The sequence below is a fragment of the Narcine bancroftii genome, chromosome 3, assembly GCF_036971445.1.
Source record: "Narcine bancroftii isolate sNarBan1 chromosome 3, sNarBan1.hap1, whole genome shotgun sequence".
Classification (NCBI taxonomy): Eukaryota; Metazoa; Chordata; class Chondrichthyes; order Torpediniformes; family Narcinidae; genus Narcine; species Narcine bancroftii.
The window spans coordinates 80,747,776-80,766,534 of NC_091471.1; positions in this window are offsets into that span (position 1 = coordinate 80,747,776).

Consider the following 18,759-nt stretch of genomic DNA (forward strand, 5'->3'; position numbering starts at 1 on the left):
ACTCTACAGGCTAATAAATCACCAGGAGAGGTTGGATACCCACCTGAGTTTTACAGTCAATTTAAAGAACTATTAATGCCCCTGTTAATGGATGTTCTGGACCAAGCAGTAGAAACACAGACCCTTCCAGAATCATTCCCAACCACAATTATTACAGTGTACCAAAAAAAGGGCCATTAAAAACTTTGTCATATAGACCAATATTCCTGTTAAATGCTGATAAGAAGATACTAGCAAATGTGTTGGCTAATAGGTTAGGACAATATTTACAAAATTGATACATACAGATCAAGCAAAATTTGTTAAAGGAAGACATTCATCAAATAGTCTAGGAAGATCAGTTAATGTAATACACTTGGCAAAATTCAAACGGCATCCAAGTATTACAGTCTCCCTGGACATGGAAAAAGCATTTGACCACTGTAAATGTGTGAAAAAGAAAAAGTGTATATCATGGCTATTGTGATTTATGGTGTGAAAAATAAAAAATTTAAAAAAAAAAAAAAAAGCATTTGACCATTTGGAATGGCATAGGCACAACCTTTAGAAATTGGATAAAACCTTTATACCATATACCACAATCTAAAATTATAATCAATAATCAGAAGTCAGCGGTTTTCCCCTTAAGTAGATCGAGTAGACATGGATGGTCCCTGTCCCCAGCACTTTTTATTCTAGCAATTGAACTGCTGGCAGAGATAATAAGAAGGGATCCGGATATAAATGGCTTTAAAGTTGTACAAGAAGAACATAAAATTAGTCTACTTATCAGACCCAGCTAAAGCTTTGGAAAAATTACAAGGAACACTAGAAAAATATGGAAGAATATCAGGCTACAAAATAAATATGGACAACGGCGAGATAATGCCATTAACAAATTTTGAATATGAAAGATACCAAAAAGGAAGTAAATTTAAATGGAAGACGGATGGAATAAAATATCTTGGAAGAGTGACTGACAACAACTTACAAAATCTGTATAAACTATGTTCCTCTTCTTGGAAAGATAGAAAAGGACCTACAGAAACTGAGAAACTTACTGATCACTTTAGTGGGAAGGGTTTATTGCATCAAAATGAAAGTAATGCCAGACTGCAGAATCTTTATCAATCACTGCCTATTCTGCTACCTAAAAACTTATTTAAACTACTAAACAATCATATTAGATAGTTCCTATGGAATAGTAAAGCACCAAGGGTCGTACTGGAAAAACTGACATGGGACTATGGGCTGGGAGGACTATCAGATTTTTAAAAATACTACTTAAATGAACAGGCTAGATTTCTCGCAGCCTTCTTTATTGAAGACAACTCCCCTCCCCCATCCACTTTTTGGATTCAGATGGGAATGGGAGGAGGATTTAATATATAAATGGAGTGTCAAGTCAATAGAAAAAAAAGACAGATAATCCTATATTAATACATATGATCAGAATGTGGCAAGAAATTAATTAATGTATAGGGGAAAAAAGTAAGGATATCAATAAAAGCAACATTGTGCAAAAATGTGTTATTGCCTATGAACATGAGCAATAGAATATTAAATTCATGGTATGACAAAGGTATAAGATATATTGAAGGCTGCTACATGGAAGAAACTCTTTTGTCATTCAAGCAATTAAAACACAAATACGCAGTGGCCAATGGGACCTTCTTCTGTTTTCTCCAGCTTAGAACATTCCTAAGAGAAAGGTGGGGACCAACGTTGACCCCACCTGAAATTAGTGAAACGGAACGAATAGTCTGGATGGGGAATACACCCAAATTTATAACAAAAATGTATTATGCTCATCAGATTGAAAGTGCAAAACCAGGATTACAGAGGTCAAGAGAACAATTGGAGACAGTCTTGTGTCTTTCAGAAAGAAGCCGGTCAGATTGGTGTAAGAACAGCATGACATCAATTGTAAATGCAAGATATGGATTGGTTCAGTATAATTTTTTACAGCAATTATATCTTACCCCACAAAAGTATCATTGATCATAAGTAGAAATATCAGAAATTTGTTTCAGATGTGGGACTGAGGCAGGAACTTTTTTTACATGCTACAAGGTCGTTCGTGAAGTTGAGGCCATTTTGGCAAGAAATCACAAAAAAAAAACCCACGTTAACAGGAGTGACCTTCAGGGGTGACCCAGAGCTATATCTATTAGGACATTTTATGGAAGTAAGCAACAAATTGGATAAATATCAAATCTCATTTATAAAAATAGCACTGGCAGTAAAAGTATTGCAATCACTTGGAAGTCCAAGTCCCCTCTACTTATAGCACGATGGACTGTGGAAATGAACAGCTGTATACCTATGGAAAAAAATCACTTAAAGAATAAATATGACTCTGCTCAACATTTGGAAGAAGATTCACGTAGAAAGGAAAAAATACAAATGATCAACTACCAAAATTAATATTGATGCAAAATCAACTAATCCCCTTCACAATTCCTTTAGAGGATGGGAGAAGAAAGGGATCAAAAGAATAGAAAATTGTTTTTCGAGAAATAAATTATTATCTTTTGAACAAATGAAGTGCAAATATGGTATAACTCACGGTACAATGTTTGCATACCATCAATTGAAAACCTACTTGAAGGACAAATTGGGAAGCAGAATGAGGTTACCAGAAGGAAGCAATTTTGAATATATGATTACAGACACAATGATAATTAAAAGATTTATAACAAACATGTACATCAAACTGCAAAAGAAAGAGAACAAGGAAGCAAACTGTAAACCCAAACAAAAATGGGAACAAGATCTAAACATAAAGATAAAGAATGAAACATGGGAAAAGCTATGCTCCGGAACTATGAGAAATACAATAAACATGAGGTTACGCATGATACAATATAATTGGTTACACAGGCTATACACCATGCCCCAAAAGTTAAATAAATGGGACCCAACAGTATCAGACAGATGTTTTCGCTGTAAGAAGGAAACAGGAACAACAGTACATGCAATTTGGGCATATGAGAAAGTGGAAAAGTTTTAGGAAGATCTAAATCAGGAATTAAGTAAAATCACAAAAAGCAACATACCAAAAATTCCAGAGATCTTTCTTCTAACTAATATAAGAAGTAAAGAACTTGGACTCGATTTGGATGGAGCACAAAAGAGATTTAATATGATAGCCTTAGCTGTAGCAAAAAAAATGTATAAATGTCAACCTGGAAATTAGAGCCTGAGAATACAGCAATAGTACTTAGAAATGAATAAATGTATTCCATTGGAAAAAATAACATATAATTTAAGAAATAACATCACAGTATTCGAACAAATTTGGGAACCGTGCATGGAACACAACAGAGAAGTCCACCACCTAAAATGACAGAAGGAGAAGAAGATGGAATGAACTGACCCAGTATGTAAAAGTAGATGACACAATTTTCTTGTTTATTTTCATTGTGTGATGACTTTGTTTAATGGGTTTAATGTATCATATATGTTGAACATTGAGTGGGTTGGGAGGGGGGTGGGAAGGAGGGAAGGAAGGGAGGGGGGGAAGGGGAGAAAATAACACTGTATATTCAAGAGGGAAATATTTGTGTGTATTTTGGTCAGTATGGTTCATAGTGTGAAAAATTTTAAAAAATTAAGATCTGGCAGCTATACCTGGACTACATAGGGGCCCAGGCACAGTAAAAATAAAAGAAAAAGGACTATAAATACAACTATTATATATATTTAAATATGGTTTCCCTAATTGGGTTCTCTATATTTAAAAGATATAAGCTCTGATGGAGTGCAGATTTGTGTATATGAAAGGGGGAGGAACTGTTTTATTTTTGTTTGTTGTTGTTCATAATAAAAAGTTTAATATATTGAGATATGGATAATTTTATTATGTATATTTTTGAAAGAAATCAAAATTAAAATATTTTTAGAAAGGATCTAGTTGCAGATTACGGGGTGGGGGCACAGGTGGAGGGGTGCAGAGGCTCAGGTTTTGGAGCTTGTTGAACAGCACTGAGGATCTGATGGTGTTGAAAAATTACCTGTCGTCAACAAAGAGTAGCTAATGTGTTTGTTGCTGTAGTGCAGTGGTTCTCAACCTTTTTCTTTCCATTCACATTTTTTCTTTGGCTTGGCTTCGCGGTCGAAGATTTATGGAGGGGGTAAAAGTCCACGTCAGCTGCAGGCTCGTTTGTGGCTGACAAGTCCGATGCCGGACAGGCAGACACGGTTGCAGCGGCTGCAGGGGAAAAATGGTTGGTTGGGGTTGGGTGTTGGGTTTTTCCTCCTTTGCCTTTTGTCAGTGAGGTGGGCTCTGCGGTCTTCTTCAAAGGAGGTTGCTGCCTGCCAAACTATGAGGCGCCAAGATGCACGGTTGGAGGCGATATCAGCCCACTGGCGGTGGTCAATGTGGCAGGCACCAAGAGATTTCTTTAAGCAGTCCTTGTACCTTTTCTTTGGTGCACCTCTGTCACAGTGGCCAGTGGAGAGCTCGCCATATAACACGATCTTGGGAAGGCGATGGTCCTCCATTCTGGAGACGTGACCCACCCAGCGCAGCTGGATCTTCAGCAGCGTGGACTCGATGCTGTCGACCTCTGCCATCTCGAGTACTTCGACGTTAGGGATGAAAGCGCTCCAATGGATGTTGAGGATGGAGCGGAGACAACGCTGGTGGAAGCGTTCTAGGAGCCGTAGGTGATGCCGGTAGAGGACCCATGATTCGGAGCCGAACAGGAGTGAATGTTGCCATTCACATACCACTTTAAGTAATCCCTATGCTATCAGTGCTCTGTGATTAGTAAGGGATTGCTTAAGGTGGGATGTGGGTGGGAAGGGAAGGTTGAATCACTGCTCTAGACCCAATTGTTACTTAAATAATTTGCTTGAGAAAAAATTGCACAGGCACATAACGATTAAAACAGTGGTTTTCAAAATTTTTCTTTCCACCCACATAGTGAAACAATCCTTCACTAATTATAGAGCACCCATGGCATAGGGAATACTTAAAGTGGTATGTGAGTGGAAAGAAAAAGGTTGAGAACCACTGCACTACAGCAATAAGTACACTGTTGTAGAGTATCTGATCCAGAGCTGAGTGGAGAGCTAGTGACATTGCATCTGCTGGAGAGCTGTGGCAAATTGCAGTAAGTCCAAATCTTCACTTAGGTGTGAGTTAATTCTGGCTACGACAAACCTCTCAAAGCATTTCATCACAGTAGATGTGAGGACTACTGGGTGATAAATATATTGAGACAGCTCATCCTTCTTGGACACTGGGAGGATGAAGCAGGTGGGAACCTCCGGCCGCAGATTGAAATAAGATTTCATTGAAACTCAGCTTGTCAAACCGAGATAAAATCACAAAGCCAATGTTTCAGGCTTGAGGTATGACAAAATGTCGGCATGGTGGTGTTGGGGGAGGGGCAGGAGCACAGTTCCACAGACAGGAGATAATAGGTGAATAAGGGAGGGAGGGCACACCAGCAAACAGGGGGAGGGCTCTGTGAATGGAGAGGGAGGAGTGTTGAGAGATGTAGGAAAGAAGACAGAGGGAATGGGAAGGGAGGGAAAACAGGGAGTAGGCCATCAGAAACCAGAGAAGTCGCTGTTAATGTCATCTGGTTAGAGAGTGCCCAGAAGGAAAATTGGGTGTTGCTCTTCCAATTTACTGGTGGTCTTGGATTGGCTCCTCCCCTCCACCATTTTTTTCAGACCCCTGCCTACATTTTGTCCGTGCCTTGATGAATGGCTCAAGCCCGAAACGTTGGATTTGTATCTTTATCTTTGTTTGACCTGCTGGGTCTATGTTGTATTTCCTGTTTAAGCAGAGTTATTGAGAAATTCCCATCATTCCCTTTTTAAGAAGAAAAAGTCGGGGATTGCCAACAGAGAAATTTGAGAACTTGGTGATTGTGAGTTGTGGTGCAGTTTGTCAAGCTCATTCTGGGACAGGAAAGAACCAAAGAATCCAATGTTAAGTTACCCCATTAAGCATATGGATATCTAATAGTTGTTTATTGCCAGTTAAGCTTGAGAAAACATATTAGCTTTTATATTAGTGAAAACCTTTACAAAGGTCGCAGGCCCAAAAGTGAGTATCAATTAATTGAATGATTTTATCATCTCAATTTATTTTTTACTGTATGGTAAAAAGGGTTCCTAGTGCAGGAGGGGACACTTTACTTTTACAAGCAAGCTGAATTTAAAACTACTGATGTGAGATGAGAGCTGCCTTCAGAATAAGCAAGGTGCCAGGAGCTCCCAATAAACAAGACATGAAGCCATTAGGGAGGCTGTGCCTACAGTAAATCCAAAAACCAGTTAAACTATAGGCCATTTCATGTTGGGCCTCTGCCTTGAGACTAGCTATGGAGCAGATAGAAAAATTGGAACTTACCTTTCAGACAGCAGCTCTAAAAGGCTCCTCCAGTGTCCCATTCATATCCAGAGGTGCCTCATAGCGCCCTCCAGATCCAACGGAGGTGGGGTGACTGGTGCCGTAATGCCACCCATCATTAATATGCAGCAGAGCAATGGCCGTCTTCCCTACCCATAATCCCCCACACAGCTGAAACCACTCTATGGTTCCCAGAACAGTTCCAGCTGCACGGTGGATTATGGGTTGGGAAGACGGCCATTGCTCTGCCGCATTTTGAGCTGCAAAGAGTGGCCCGAAGGCCAAAGCAGACCGGTGTGACTCTCCCAGCCCGTACTGGCCGCCCCGACTGCCCCCGCTGCCCCGCCGGTCCCTGCTGCTCCGCCAACTCCTGCTGCCAGCTCTCGCTGCCCCAACGGTACCTGCTGACAGCCCCCGCTACCTCGAGGGCTCCCCGCTGCCCCTGACTTGGAGGGAGAGGGTAAGTGGGGAGATGGGATGAGGGCTGATGGCATCATCAGCCCGCCCCTAAATAGCTGCTTAGCATGGCTATACATTCAGATTGATTGGGGGAGGTCTGCACTGCGGAGATTATCCCTCTCAGAAAGGGGTTAGAATATGTGGCTTGGAGACCACATTCAGAGAGGTAGGTGATTATGCATTTGGGCAGAGTTTCTCCGCCTTTACATCTCAATTTTTTGGCACTCTGAAATGGCCTAGTGTTAAATGGCTGATTGATCCTGGGAACTGATAAGACAGATTAAGCTAATCTTATTAAAACACTTAAATATGGTAAAAAGACTGATTGAGTCATTGAAAGATTCAGACCAGTGTGAGAGTACAGATCTATCACCAATGTATATAGTGTATATAGTTATAGTATCTTGACTGTGCTTACAGCGATTGGCTGAGAGCTAAGCCACGCTACTGTCTGGGCCTTAAAGGATTGTGTCCCTAGCCAGGTCGGATCATTCTGGACTGGTCGGCCACCTGTGAAGAGCTCCTGTCTTTTGCTAATAAAAGCCTTGGTTTGGATCAACAAGTCTTTGATTCTTTCGACGAGCAAAAGACAGGAGCTCTTCACAGGTGGCCGACCAGTCCAGAATGATCCGACCTGGCTAGGGACACAACCCTTTAAGGCCCAGACAGTAGGCGTGGCTTAGCTCTCAGCCAATCGCTGTAAGCACAGTCTAGATACTGTAACTATATACACTATATACATAGGTGATAGATCTGTACTATCACAACCAGACACTATCAGACACATAACAAGGAATCTGAAAACAATCAAGCCAGATTAAAGATTCATCAGACACAGGCTCCAGGAATATGTGCTAAGGGACACACAGAGGCTTGGTGCAGCTAATGCAAAGGCGCTGTTGGGAAAGATCACAGTTTGGAGTCCTTCCAATACTGGGCATTGAGGGGCTGAGACCGAGAGGAATTCCCTCAAACATGGGGTGAGGGGTGGGGGGGGGGGAGAAGCAACAAGGTGCCATGGGGATGCTAATTGTATATTTAGAGAACAAATGTAACAATGATGGGAATGTATAGTATGATTGACAGTATGGGTGGGAAAAGACTGAACGGTTTTCTTTTTTGTAAATAATTTACTGTGAATCAAGTATATTTAAAAAAAAACATCAGGCCAGCTCGTCTTGAATTTGGAACCGCTGAAATTTAGAGTTTTGAGGTGGAGCTCTCCATGAAATCATGTAAATAAATTCTTGAAGTGCACCTTGTTCTCTATATTTGAGTTAATTTCTGTGACACTGAGAATGGAGCAATGGCTGCAATCTGTACTGTGGAACTTCTGCAGTGCATGACACTTTAGGATCCCTCAATGTACCTCCCAATTTTTGGAATGTCACAAAGAGAATGTAAAAATTCCATATAGGTCAGAATTTAACCTGGACATTAAGCAGCAGCTTCAATCTAAGACACAGTGCCGGCATTCACCATTTATGATTGAGATTAAGTGCACCTTCCTTTCATGACGATGTATTTTTCAGAATTCTGCACCTTTCAGACTTGTGAAAGTTGAGGGAGAAAATACATTTAATGCCCAGATAGATGGATTAGTGAGCTATAATGAAACTAATATGATTTTTACACAGAAATAAAGAAAAATTCTGTTAAGAAATTTGCATACTTACATCTGGAGTAGTCATTTACACAGCAACTTTCCTAAGCACTTTTATGCTGCCTTCCTGCGTTGCGGAGTTTGTTGGAGGGTGAATGTTGTATTCATTTGCCCAGTTTCTTAAGGAGTGCCTGCGGTCAATTTAGACTGCAGCCGCTCCGTAAAAAACATATAGGGGTCCTGGAGGAAAAATTACGGAATGGAATTTAGCAAATAAATTCCGTCAGGTGTTGGAATATAGGGGTTAATTAATCATAGAAAATATGTAGAATATATGTTTATGTACTATTCATTTTGTATACATGAATCTATGTAACAATTTAATATTTATCTCATGGTGAAGGGAAAGAGTAATGTAAGTAAGGGGCAGCCACAGTATGTAGCAAAGTTGGCTGATTACAGTAGGTTTAGAATTGCCTGCTCCCGAAATACAAAAGAGAGGATATGTATGAAACAATTTAGTAGGTAGGTTAAGGCAAAAGGAGGTGTTGATTAGCACAGGAGACGATGGCCAGACAAGAACAAAGAGAATCCTGACAGAGACTGTCAGAAACAAAGAGAATGGAATAACTCAGTAAGAAGGCAGAAGGAGGTGTTGAGTAGAACAGAAGAACATGGCCAAATGAGAACAAAGAAATAATTAGAAATATCTGGGGTATTAATTCATTTCTGATCAAAACAACAGGATATTCTGGCCTTGAGGATTAAGATGGGAGCTCTACACCCCAGATATCTGCAGAGCAGGAAATTACTTGTGATAAATCTTATGCAAAATCTAGCAAAGAAAGCCAACTTTTGTTCTGTATGATAATGAGATCTAGCAAAGGAAGCCAACTTTTGTTCTGTATGATAAGGTTGAGCTATATAAACTGTAGAGACTGGACAGTAGAGGTCAGTCTTGGGGAATAGATCACTGTCCAGGTGACCTATGAACTAACGACTGAACCAGAGTTCTGTTAAGCTTTATTCTTGTGCTGTGTAATAAACTGATTGTTGAACCGAATACCTTCTCCTATCACTTCATTCAACGAGCACGCTAGACTCAGACGACACATAGACTAAATTGAGGGTAGGGTAAAGCCAGAGTCCGACACAGGACATTTTTACACTGCCTGGGTGGCTGTGTAAAAGTGCCTTTAAGAGTATCGGAGAGCAGACAAGATCAAGGAGTTGATGAAAAAAGTTGAATCAGCCATAAACTCATCAAACAGTAAAGTAGGCTTGGGTATCTGATTTTTTATTTTCAAAAGCATCACCCCAAGAAAGAAAAATGACAGAAAAAAACTAATCCATCAATCAGATAAATAAAACCAAATAAAAATTTCAATGTCAATCTCTTTATACACTGACTGAAAAATAAGATGAAATTAGTATTTGGATATTGGACAACATTGCTAAAACATAGCTTGCAGTCTCCACATTCTCCAGTTGATGGGAACAGAACAGTGTTGAAATGGCTGCAATTATAAAAGGAAGTTCAAATACTCAACAGGAAATATCATTACACAAACACTGTTTGGTTTGGCTGCCTGTGGGTTGATTATGATAATTAAAACAATGTTTTTTTTGCATCTTCCTTAAATTAGAAAGTTGAAACTGATTAGAAAATGTAAGATTTTCTGCTCCAGTACTGAAAAACGCCAAAAGATCATGGGGTGGGAAGCAGAAGATTAAATCAGTAAAGGGACAAAAGTAGCTGGCAATGGGGAGGAAGAGCTACAGGAGGTGGGACTAGAGGAGATGCGTGAGAGAGTGGCAGAGTTATTGACTGCAGTCGTGTTCTTTGTTTACACTTTGTAGGATGTCAAAGATGAGGATAAAGATGATAGAGAGCTGAACTGAAATGACCAGAAGCTCAAGTTGACACTTTCAGACACCTATTTCTTGGACCATTTTCGGTTCAGCACAATTTTCTATTCATTGTGTGAAGTTTTTCCAGATATACTTCCATACAGTTAAATCAGATTATGCCCAACTTTATTTCTCCTTTCATTGTGAAGGTTGCAATGTCCCGCAATCTCAAAGGGATCAGAATCAGCATTTATTATCATGAACATGACAGAAAATTTGTTGTTTTGCGGCTGCATCATAATGTATAAACCACCATTAAAAATAAATGAGAATAGTGCAAGGAAAAAAAGTCCAAGTAAGGCAGTGTCTTTGGTTCATTGATCATTCAGCAATCTGATGGCAGCCTTAATGGTGCTGGGGAGCTTCCAGAGAAGTTGACTGCTGTCCTTGTGCCACTGAGCGCTGGTGTTCAGGCTCTTGTGCCTTTTCCCTGATAGTAGCAGAGTGAAGAGGGCGTGGCCTAGGTAGTGGGAGTCCTTGAGCATAGAGGCTGCTTCTTTAAACCACCGCCTCTTGTAGATGGCCTCGATGGAGTGAAGCCTGGTGTCCATGATGTCACAGGCCAAGTTGACAACTCCCTACAGCTTTTTCTTTAGCCTGAGCGTAGGAAATTCCATAGCAGACAGCAACACAGCCAGCCAGAATGCTCTCCACGGCACACCTGTAGAGGTTTCTGAGAGTCTTCGGTGACATACTCAATGTCCTTAAAAGTAGAGCCTTTTTTTTAAATGCACATTCCAGATTTTATTCAAGGTTATTGGTATACATTTTGGTTTGACCATGTAGAAATTACAGAACTTTTTATAAATAATCCCCTCATTTCAGGGCACCATAATATTTGCGACATAGCAATGGTTAGTATATTAAAATGGTCATGTTTAATGCTTTGATGCATATCCTTTACATTGCAATGACTGCTTGGTCTGTGATTCATAGATATACACAGGTGTTGAATAAAAACGCAATGCTGGAGAAACTCTGAAGATCAAAAGGTGTCCTTTATATAGCAAAGAAAAAAATATTTAACTGACATTTGGGCTTGAGCCCTTCATCAAGGTATGGAAAAATGTTGGCAGGCATCTGAATAAAAAGCTAAGGGGAGGAGCATGGTGGCAAAGGCAGGAGGTAATAGGTGGAGAAGGGAGGGAGGGCACAGCAGCAAGCAAGGGGAGGAGAGATGGCTGAGTGAATAGTGAGGGAAGGGGGTGGAGAGCTGAGGAAAGAAGATGGAGAAGGAAAAGGAGGGGGGGGAGGGAGAGCAGGTTAGTAGAAACCGGAAAAGTCAATGTTAATACCATCTGGCTAGACAGTACCCAGACAAAAAAAATCAGGTGCTGTTCCTCCAATTTACGGGTGTTTTTTGAGGCTATGAATAGACATACGAGTATGGGAGTGAGACGCAGAACTGAAATGAATTGCCACTGGGAGGTCCCCATCACTGGTGAAAAGTAGAGCCATTGATGAGCCTTCTTCATGATTGCATTGGCATGAAAACTCCAGGATAGACCTCAGAGATGCTGACACCCAGGAATTTGAAGCTCTTGACCCTCTCCATTGCTGACCCCTTGATGAGGACTGGTTTGTTTTCTCCAGATTTCCTCCTGAAGTCCACAATCATATCGGGTTTTGCTAATGTTGAGTGCAAGGTTGTTGTGGCACCATTCAACTAGCTGATCTATCTCACCCCCCGTACACTTCCATATTGCCATTTGTGATTCTACTGACAACCATTGTGTTATCTGCAAATTTGTGGATAATATTTGAACTGTGCCTAACCACAGTCATAGGTGAACCGTAGAGTGAATGGAGCAGTGGGCTAAGCACGTATCCTTGAGGTGCACCTATAATGATTGTCAGTGAGGAGGAGATGTTGTTTCTAATTTGTACTGACAGTGGTCTTCCGATGATAAAGTCAAGGATTCAGTTGATGGGGGTGGGGGGGGGGGTGAGGTAGGGGTGACCAGCACTGAGGCAATAATAGTGTTGAAGGTTGAGCTGTAGTCTATTAAGAGTAGCAATATGTATGAGTTGTTGCTGTCTAGGTGTTCTCGAGCTGAGTGGAGAGCTAGCGATATTGCATCCGCTGTGGAGAAATTGTGTAGGTAGGAAGGTTACTTAAGTACATATTAATTCTAGCCATGACCAACCTCTCAAAGCATTTCATCACAGTAGATGTGAGTGCTACTGGACGATAGTCATTGAAGCAGCAGGATGATTGATGCCATTTTCAAGCAGATGGGAACCTCTGACTGCAGCAGTGACAGTTTGAAATGTTCGTGAACACTCCAGCTAGTTGGTTTCCAGGTACGTCTTCAGGGCCTGATGCCTTGCGAGGTTTCTCCCACTTAAATGGTGTTCCGATGTCAGCCTCAGTGACAGATATCACAGGGTCTTCCACCTTTGCAGGGATTCTTGTAAGCACTCTTCTTCTCAAAGTGGACATAGAAGGTGTTCATCTTATCCGGTAGAGAAGCATCAGCCTTTTATGGTGTTCGCCATCGCTTTGTAGGATTAAATGAGCTGCGCTCCCTATCATGGCTGGCGAGCAGCTTTCTCCAGAACTGCTTCTTTGTTGCCAAGATAGCCTTCCACAGGTTGTACCTAGACTTTTTGTAGAGATCTGGATCTGGCCTTAAACGCCCTTGATCTCACCCTCAGCAGGTTGTGAATCTTCTGATTCATCCAAAGCTTCTGTTGGGGAACTCCTGGTATGTGCACATGGGCACACACTTGTCCATGCAGGTCTTGATGAAGTAGATGAAACAAAGGTTGGTGCAACACAGTTTTATGCACCAATTATACCTTACTCCACAAAAATCACATGGTTTAAAATCTGAAATTCCGGACTTGTGTTTTAGGTGTGGTATAGAGATTGGAACTTTTATATGTTGAAAATAAAATTCTTTTGGTATGACTTGGCAGAAATTTTGACAAAAATTATAGAAGTTGATTTTCCATTGGAATCAGAACTATCAAAACATCAAATACAGTTCGTGAGGATTACACTAGTGGTAGCCAGGAGATGTACAGCTGTTACAAGAAAATCTGACTCCCCCTTACTTATTACTCATGGGAATATGGAAAGATAACATCTTAGGAAGAAATATAACATGCTTGTTAAAATATGGAAACCTTATTTTAATCCTACACCACTAGTCACTTCTGTGGCAGGACAACAAGTGTCCATTTTTCCTTTAGCTACCTTCAAATTCTCTTGAGCCAATTCCCAGATGTAACATAATTAACTTCTCCGAAAAGGTTTAAATAATATAGTTAGGTTAATAGTATTGAATTCCTGAATATCAAGATATGGACTAATTAATGAAGGCATGCTCAAACACCCCTTCTTTTTTTTTATGTTAGTAGTTGGGGGGGGGGGTAGACTGTAATTTAAAATACTATTTATGTAATAAATTTCTATGAGTATTGGAAAAATTAAACTAAAAATAAAAAAAAAAGACATGTTGCATATTCATTCAGGTCTAAGGAGTTGTCCTTGAATATGTTCCAGTCTACTGATTCAAAGCAGGTGCTCCTCCTTCTGCCTTGCTCACACTTCCACCACGTTCATCATTGGTGCTGTAGTCCTCAGTCTCTGCTTGTATGCCAGGAGTAGAAATACAGCCAGTTGATTAGACTTGCCGAAGTGTGGTCATGGGATGGCTCGGTAGGCGTTCTTCATGGTGGCGTAGCAGTGATCAAGTGTGTTAGCTCCTCTGGTCTCACAGGTGACATGCTAATGTTAATTTGTAAGAGACTTCTTCAAGTTACCCTGATTGAAGTTCCCTTCAACGATCAGGAAGGCATCAGTGTGTGCTAGCCTGATAATAGCCTACTAAGTTTGTCTACTTAATGGACTGAAGCATTGACAACCTTGTCCACTAAGTAGAGAGTGTATAGGCAAAAAGCCTTACTACTGTAACAGTACTGATGCATGACAGCTTGCAAATTCTGGAACAGACTGTGACAAACCTTTCCTCCATTCTTCCAATGTATTGAATTATTGCCAGGCTGTGACTTAAGTTGTGCTTGTGTGAAATGTTAAATTTTAAACTGTGACCATTCAGTCCCTCCTGTCAATGCTATCCTTTACAGTGATAATTCCATTTCACTAAATTAGGAGCTTGTAATACCTCCCTGAACAAAGAAAAATTTGAGCTGTAAGAGCAAAATTTTTTAACTATAAGCTATAACATTAAATAATACCTTCATTATTGTTATATAATATAATACAGACAAGTAACATTCTTTTAGAGCGTATATAATTACTAAGTTTCTTTTTGCTGAAAAGCATTGCAAACTTTGCAATCTGGAAAGGCAATCAGCAATTACATCAACTTTGCCTTTAATGCAAGTATCATTAAATTATATTCTTGCATAATTAACTCCAGTTTAATAATCTTCAATTTTTGTTTTTCATCTTACTTAAGAACACTCGGCCATTATGGTCAGTATATGCAATAATTGGTCCCTGAGCTGTACAGATATAAACATCGAAGTGCTACAAAGCCAGGACAAGGGACAATAGTTCTTTCTCTATGTTAGAATATTTTTATTTTTTATTTTTTAAAAAGTTTATTTATTCATTCAAAAAACAAATAATATGACGTATACGGCAATTAAACGTGAACATGAACATTTTTTTCTATATATAGAAAAAAAGAAAAAAGAACACCCCCCTTCAGCCAACTCTCCTAAGGAGAGCCATAAAAAAAGAAAAAATAAAGAATATTTTAAAAAACTTAAATATACATATTAAAATCTAATCAATATAAATTGAAATGTAAATATTCCAAGTATAATAGCCACTTATTAATAAAAAATTATAATTATCATGCAAAGCATATGTAATTTTTTCCATTATTAAACAATATTTCTTCTCATTATGCCATCTATTAATATCAATCATATTTGTATCTTTCCACGTACTAGCAATACATTTTTTTGCTACGGATAAAGCTAAATATACAAAAGCAAGCTGGAACTTATCTAATCCCAAACCTTTCAAAGATTGCAAACTACCCAATAAAAATACTGTTGAATCTAAAACTATTTTAATCTTATACAGATATTCTAAAAACGATTGAATTTTCTTCCAAAAATTTTGTATGTATACATGACCAAACAGCATGAAGAAAAGTTCCAACCGTATCACCACATTTAAAACACAAATCTGATTCATTAAAACCATATTTTTAAAATTTTTCAGGTGTCAAATATAATTGATGTAAAAAGTTGTAATTAATCATTACATAACGTGCATTTATCAGTCTAGTTACACTATCATAACAGATATCTAACCAATCCTCTTCAGAAAAAAAATAAAACCAATATCTGCTTCCCATTTAATTTTAGATCTATCCCAACCCTTTTTATCCATACCATCCTGTAATATTTGATACATAAATGAAATATACCCCCTCTCTGGTATCTTCATAAGAAAAGTCTCAAATTTAGTCATTTTAGGAAAAATCATTTCTCTACCAAACATACATTTTACCAAAGATAGAATTTGATAATAAAGAAATAAAGAATTCTTATCAATACCAAAATCTTCCCTCATCTGATTAAAAGATGAAAACTTACCCTCTTTAAAACAATCTCCCAAATTTTTCACACCTTTAAATCTCCAATACAATAAACTTTGATCATGTATTGAAAAGGAAATAAGTTGATTATTATACAATGGAGTCAAAGCCAATAATTTACCCCTAGAACCTATCATTTTATTTTTCTTTATCCATAACTTCATTAAATGTTTCAGTATAGGCACATTATATTGTAACATTATTTTGTACCAAATTCATATTCCACCTAAACAAAAATTGATGTATTTCAAATTCAGAAATACTTGCCATCTCAATTTTAGCCCAGCTAGGAGGCTGTACCAAATCCATCAATGAGCTAATAAATTTAAGTTGGGCTGCCTCATAATAATTTTGAAAATGTGGTAAACGTAATCCCCCTAACTCATATTTCCAAGTTAATTTATTCAAAGCTACCCTCGAAAATTTACCCCTCCATAAAAACTCCCTAACCATTTTATTTAAATCTCAAAAAAAATTATCAAGTAAATATGGAATAGATTGAAACAGATATCGTTTACGCGGAAAGATATTCATCTTAATTGTATTTATCCTTCCCACTAAATTAATAGGTAAATCTTTCCATTTAATCAAATCAGTTTTGATTTTCTTCATTAACGGAGCATAATTTAATTTATATAAAGATTGATAATTAATATTCAAAATTATACCCAGATATTTAATTCAGTCAGTCCACTTCAAATTAATAATATTCTTATAAACTTCACTTACCGGTAATATTTCACTTTTTTCCCAGTTAACCTTAATTCCAGAAAGATCCATACTGTATTAAACACTCCTTCAAATGTAAAAGTGACTGAGCTGGGTTTGTTAAGTACACCAATACATCATCAGCAAATAAATTAATTTTTAAAAGTTTTAAAAGTTTTATACCTTAGAATATATATTTTTTTGATGTTCATTGAATTTCTTGGAAAAGTAACCCACTGAATGACCAATACCATCAAAATAATTCTTTTGGAATAACACTGTTCCTGCAGTCTCTTCACTCGTATCCACACACAGCTAAAGAAAATGGTTTGTCCAAATCAGGAGATTTTAAAACAGGGCTATGGCACAATAACTCCCTTAAATTTTCTAAAGCTCTCTGACAAGATTTTGTCCACACAAATTTCTCCCCCTTCTTCAGAAGATTGGTTAAAGGAAGAGCAATTTCTGTAAAACTCTTGCAAAGCTTTCTATAATATCCTGTCATTCATAAAAACCTTCTCAGTGCTTTCTTGCCATTGGGAATAGAGAATTCAGAAATCACCTGCATCTTTGCTTGAATAGGCACAATTTTGCCCTGACCAACTACATGTCCTAAGTATGTTACAGTAGCATGTCCAAATTCACTTTTAGCTTAATTGACAGTTAATTTGCTTCAGATAACCTTACAATTTCTCCAATTCCATCAGATGTTCTTCCCATGAGTCATTTTTCCTCACCAAATCATCAAAATAAGCATCTGTATCATCCTTTGGAATATTGCTGGGGCATTTTTCATGCCAAAAGGTAGCACATTATATTCGTACAAGCCTGATGGCATCACAAATGCAGAAATATCCCTTCTTCTTTCAGTTAGTGGCACACACCAGTAACCCTTCAGCAGATCCACCTTAGTAAGAAATGTAACTTTCCCAATTTTATCAATACAATCATCAATTCTGGGAATGGGATAAGCATATGTTTTTGGTTACTGCATTAACCTTTCAGTAAACAGTAGAGAATTTAACAGTTTCATCTCTTTTAGGTACCAGAACAGAAGGAGAACAATTTGAGTTTGAAGGTCTAATAATATCATTTTCCAACATGTATTCCACCTCCTGATTAATTATTTTATTCTTTTCAATGTTTATTTGATAGGGGTGTTGTTTTATGGGACAAGCATCTCCTACATCCACATCCTGACAAATCACCAACAGTCTTTCAGGCACATCTGGAAACAAATTTTTAAATTTTAAAAGTAGCTCTTTCAATTCTTCCTTTTCCTGGGACTGGAGATGATTTAACTTATCATCCAGATTCTGCAAAATGATTGGATTAGACAGCTGAACTGGAACAGTGTTTTGTTTAAGTGACCCTCACAAGAGACAGCTCATGATCCATAGATTCCTTAATCTTGTCACAAACCGGAGGAATCACGTGATGGAGTAGTGGCCAGCAGGGGAATACCAGCCCTCTCCAGAAAAGAAGAAATAAAGTGAAGAAAATACAAAGTTCAAGAAATACAAAACTTAACAAATAAAAGATAAAGTTGTAGAGAAAAGAAATAAAATGGCACCCAAAAAGGAAAAAATAAAAACACTGGGAAAAGAAGAAGAAAAGACACTGGAAGAGAAAGGAGAAGGCCTTACCTGCATGAAGAAACAAGGAGCCATTGTGGAAAAGAGAGCCCATTCTCCAAAGTTGGTGACGACCCCGCAGAGTCACGACCACCCCCCCCTCCCCCCGACTGCTGGACTGCAAAAATGGCTTTGAGTCAAACAAAAGTGCGCTCACTAAGGAAAAGGAGAACACTGACAGGAGGGGCGCCCAGCCCTAGTGTCGGGCAAACACAACGTGACCAGCTGAGGGATGCCCGACACTAGGGCTCTCAGCTGGAACAAGAAAGCGACAGGAAAGGGAGTGAAAGGAAAGAAGAGAAGCAGGAAGGGGCCTAACAGATGAGTAGCCCAGAAGAAGAGGACCAACAGCAAGAAGCCAAGCTAGAAGAAACCCAGCAAAGTGAGACAAGCAATTCATCAGGAAAGTCAGAAGAGAGACAGATACAAGGAACAACAGTCTTTCAGGCACATCTGGAAACAAATTTTTAAATTTTAAAAGTAGCTCTTTCAATTCTTCCTTTT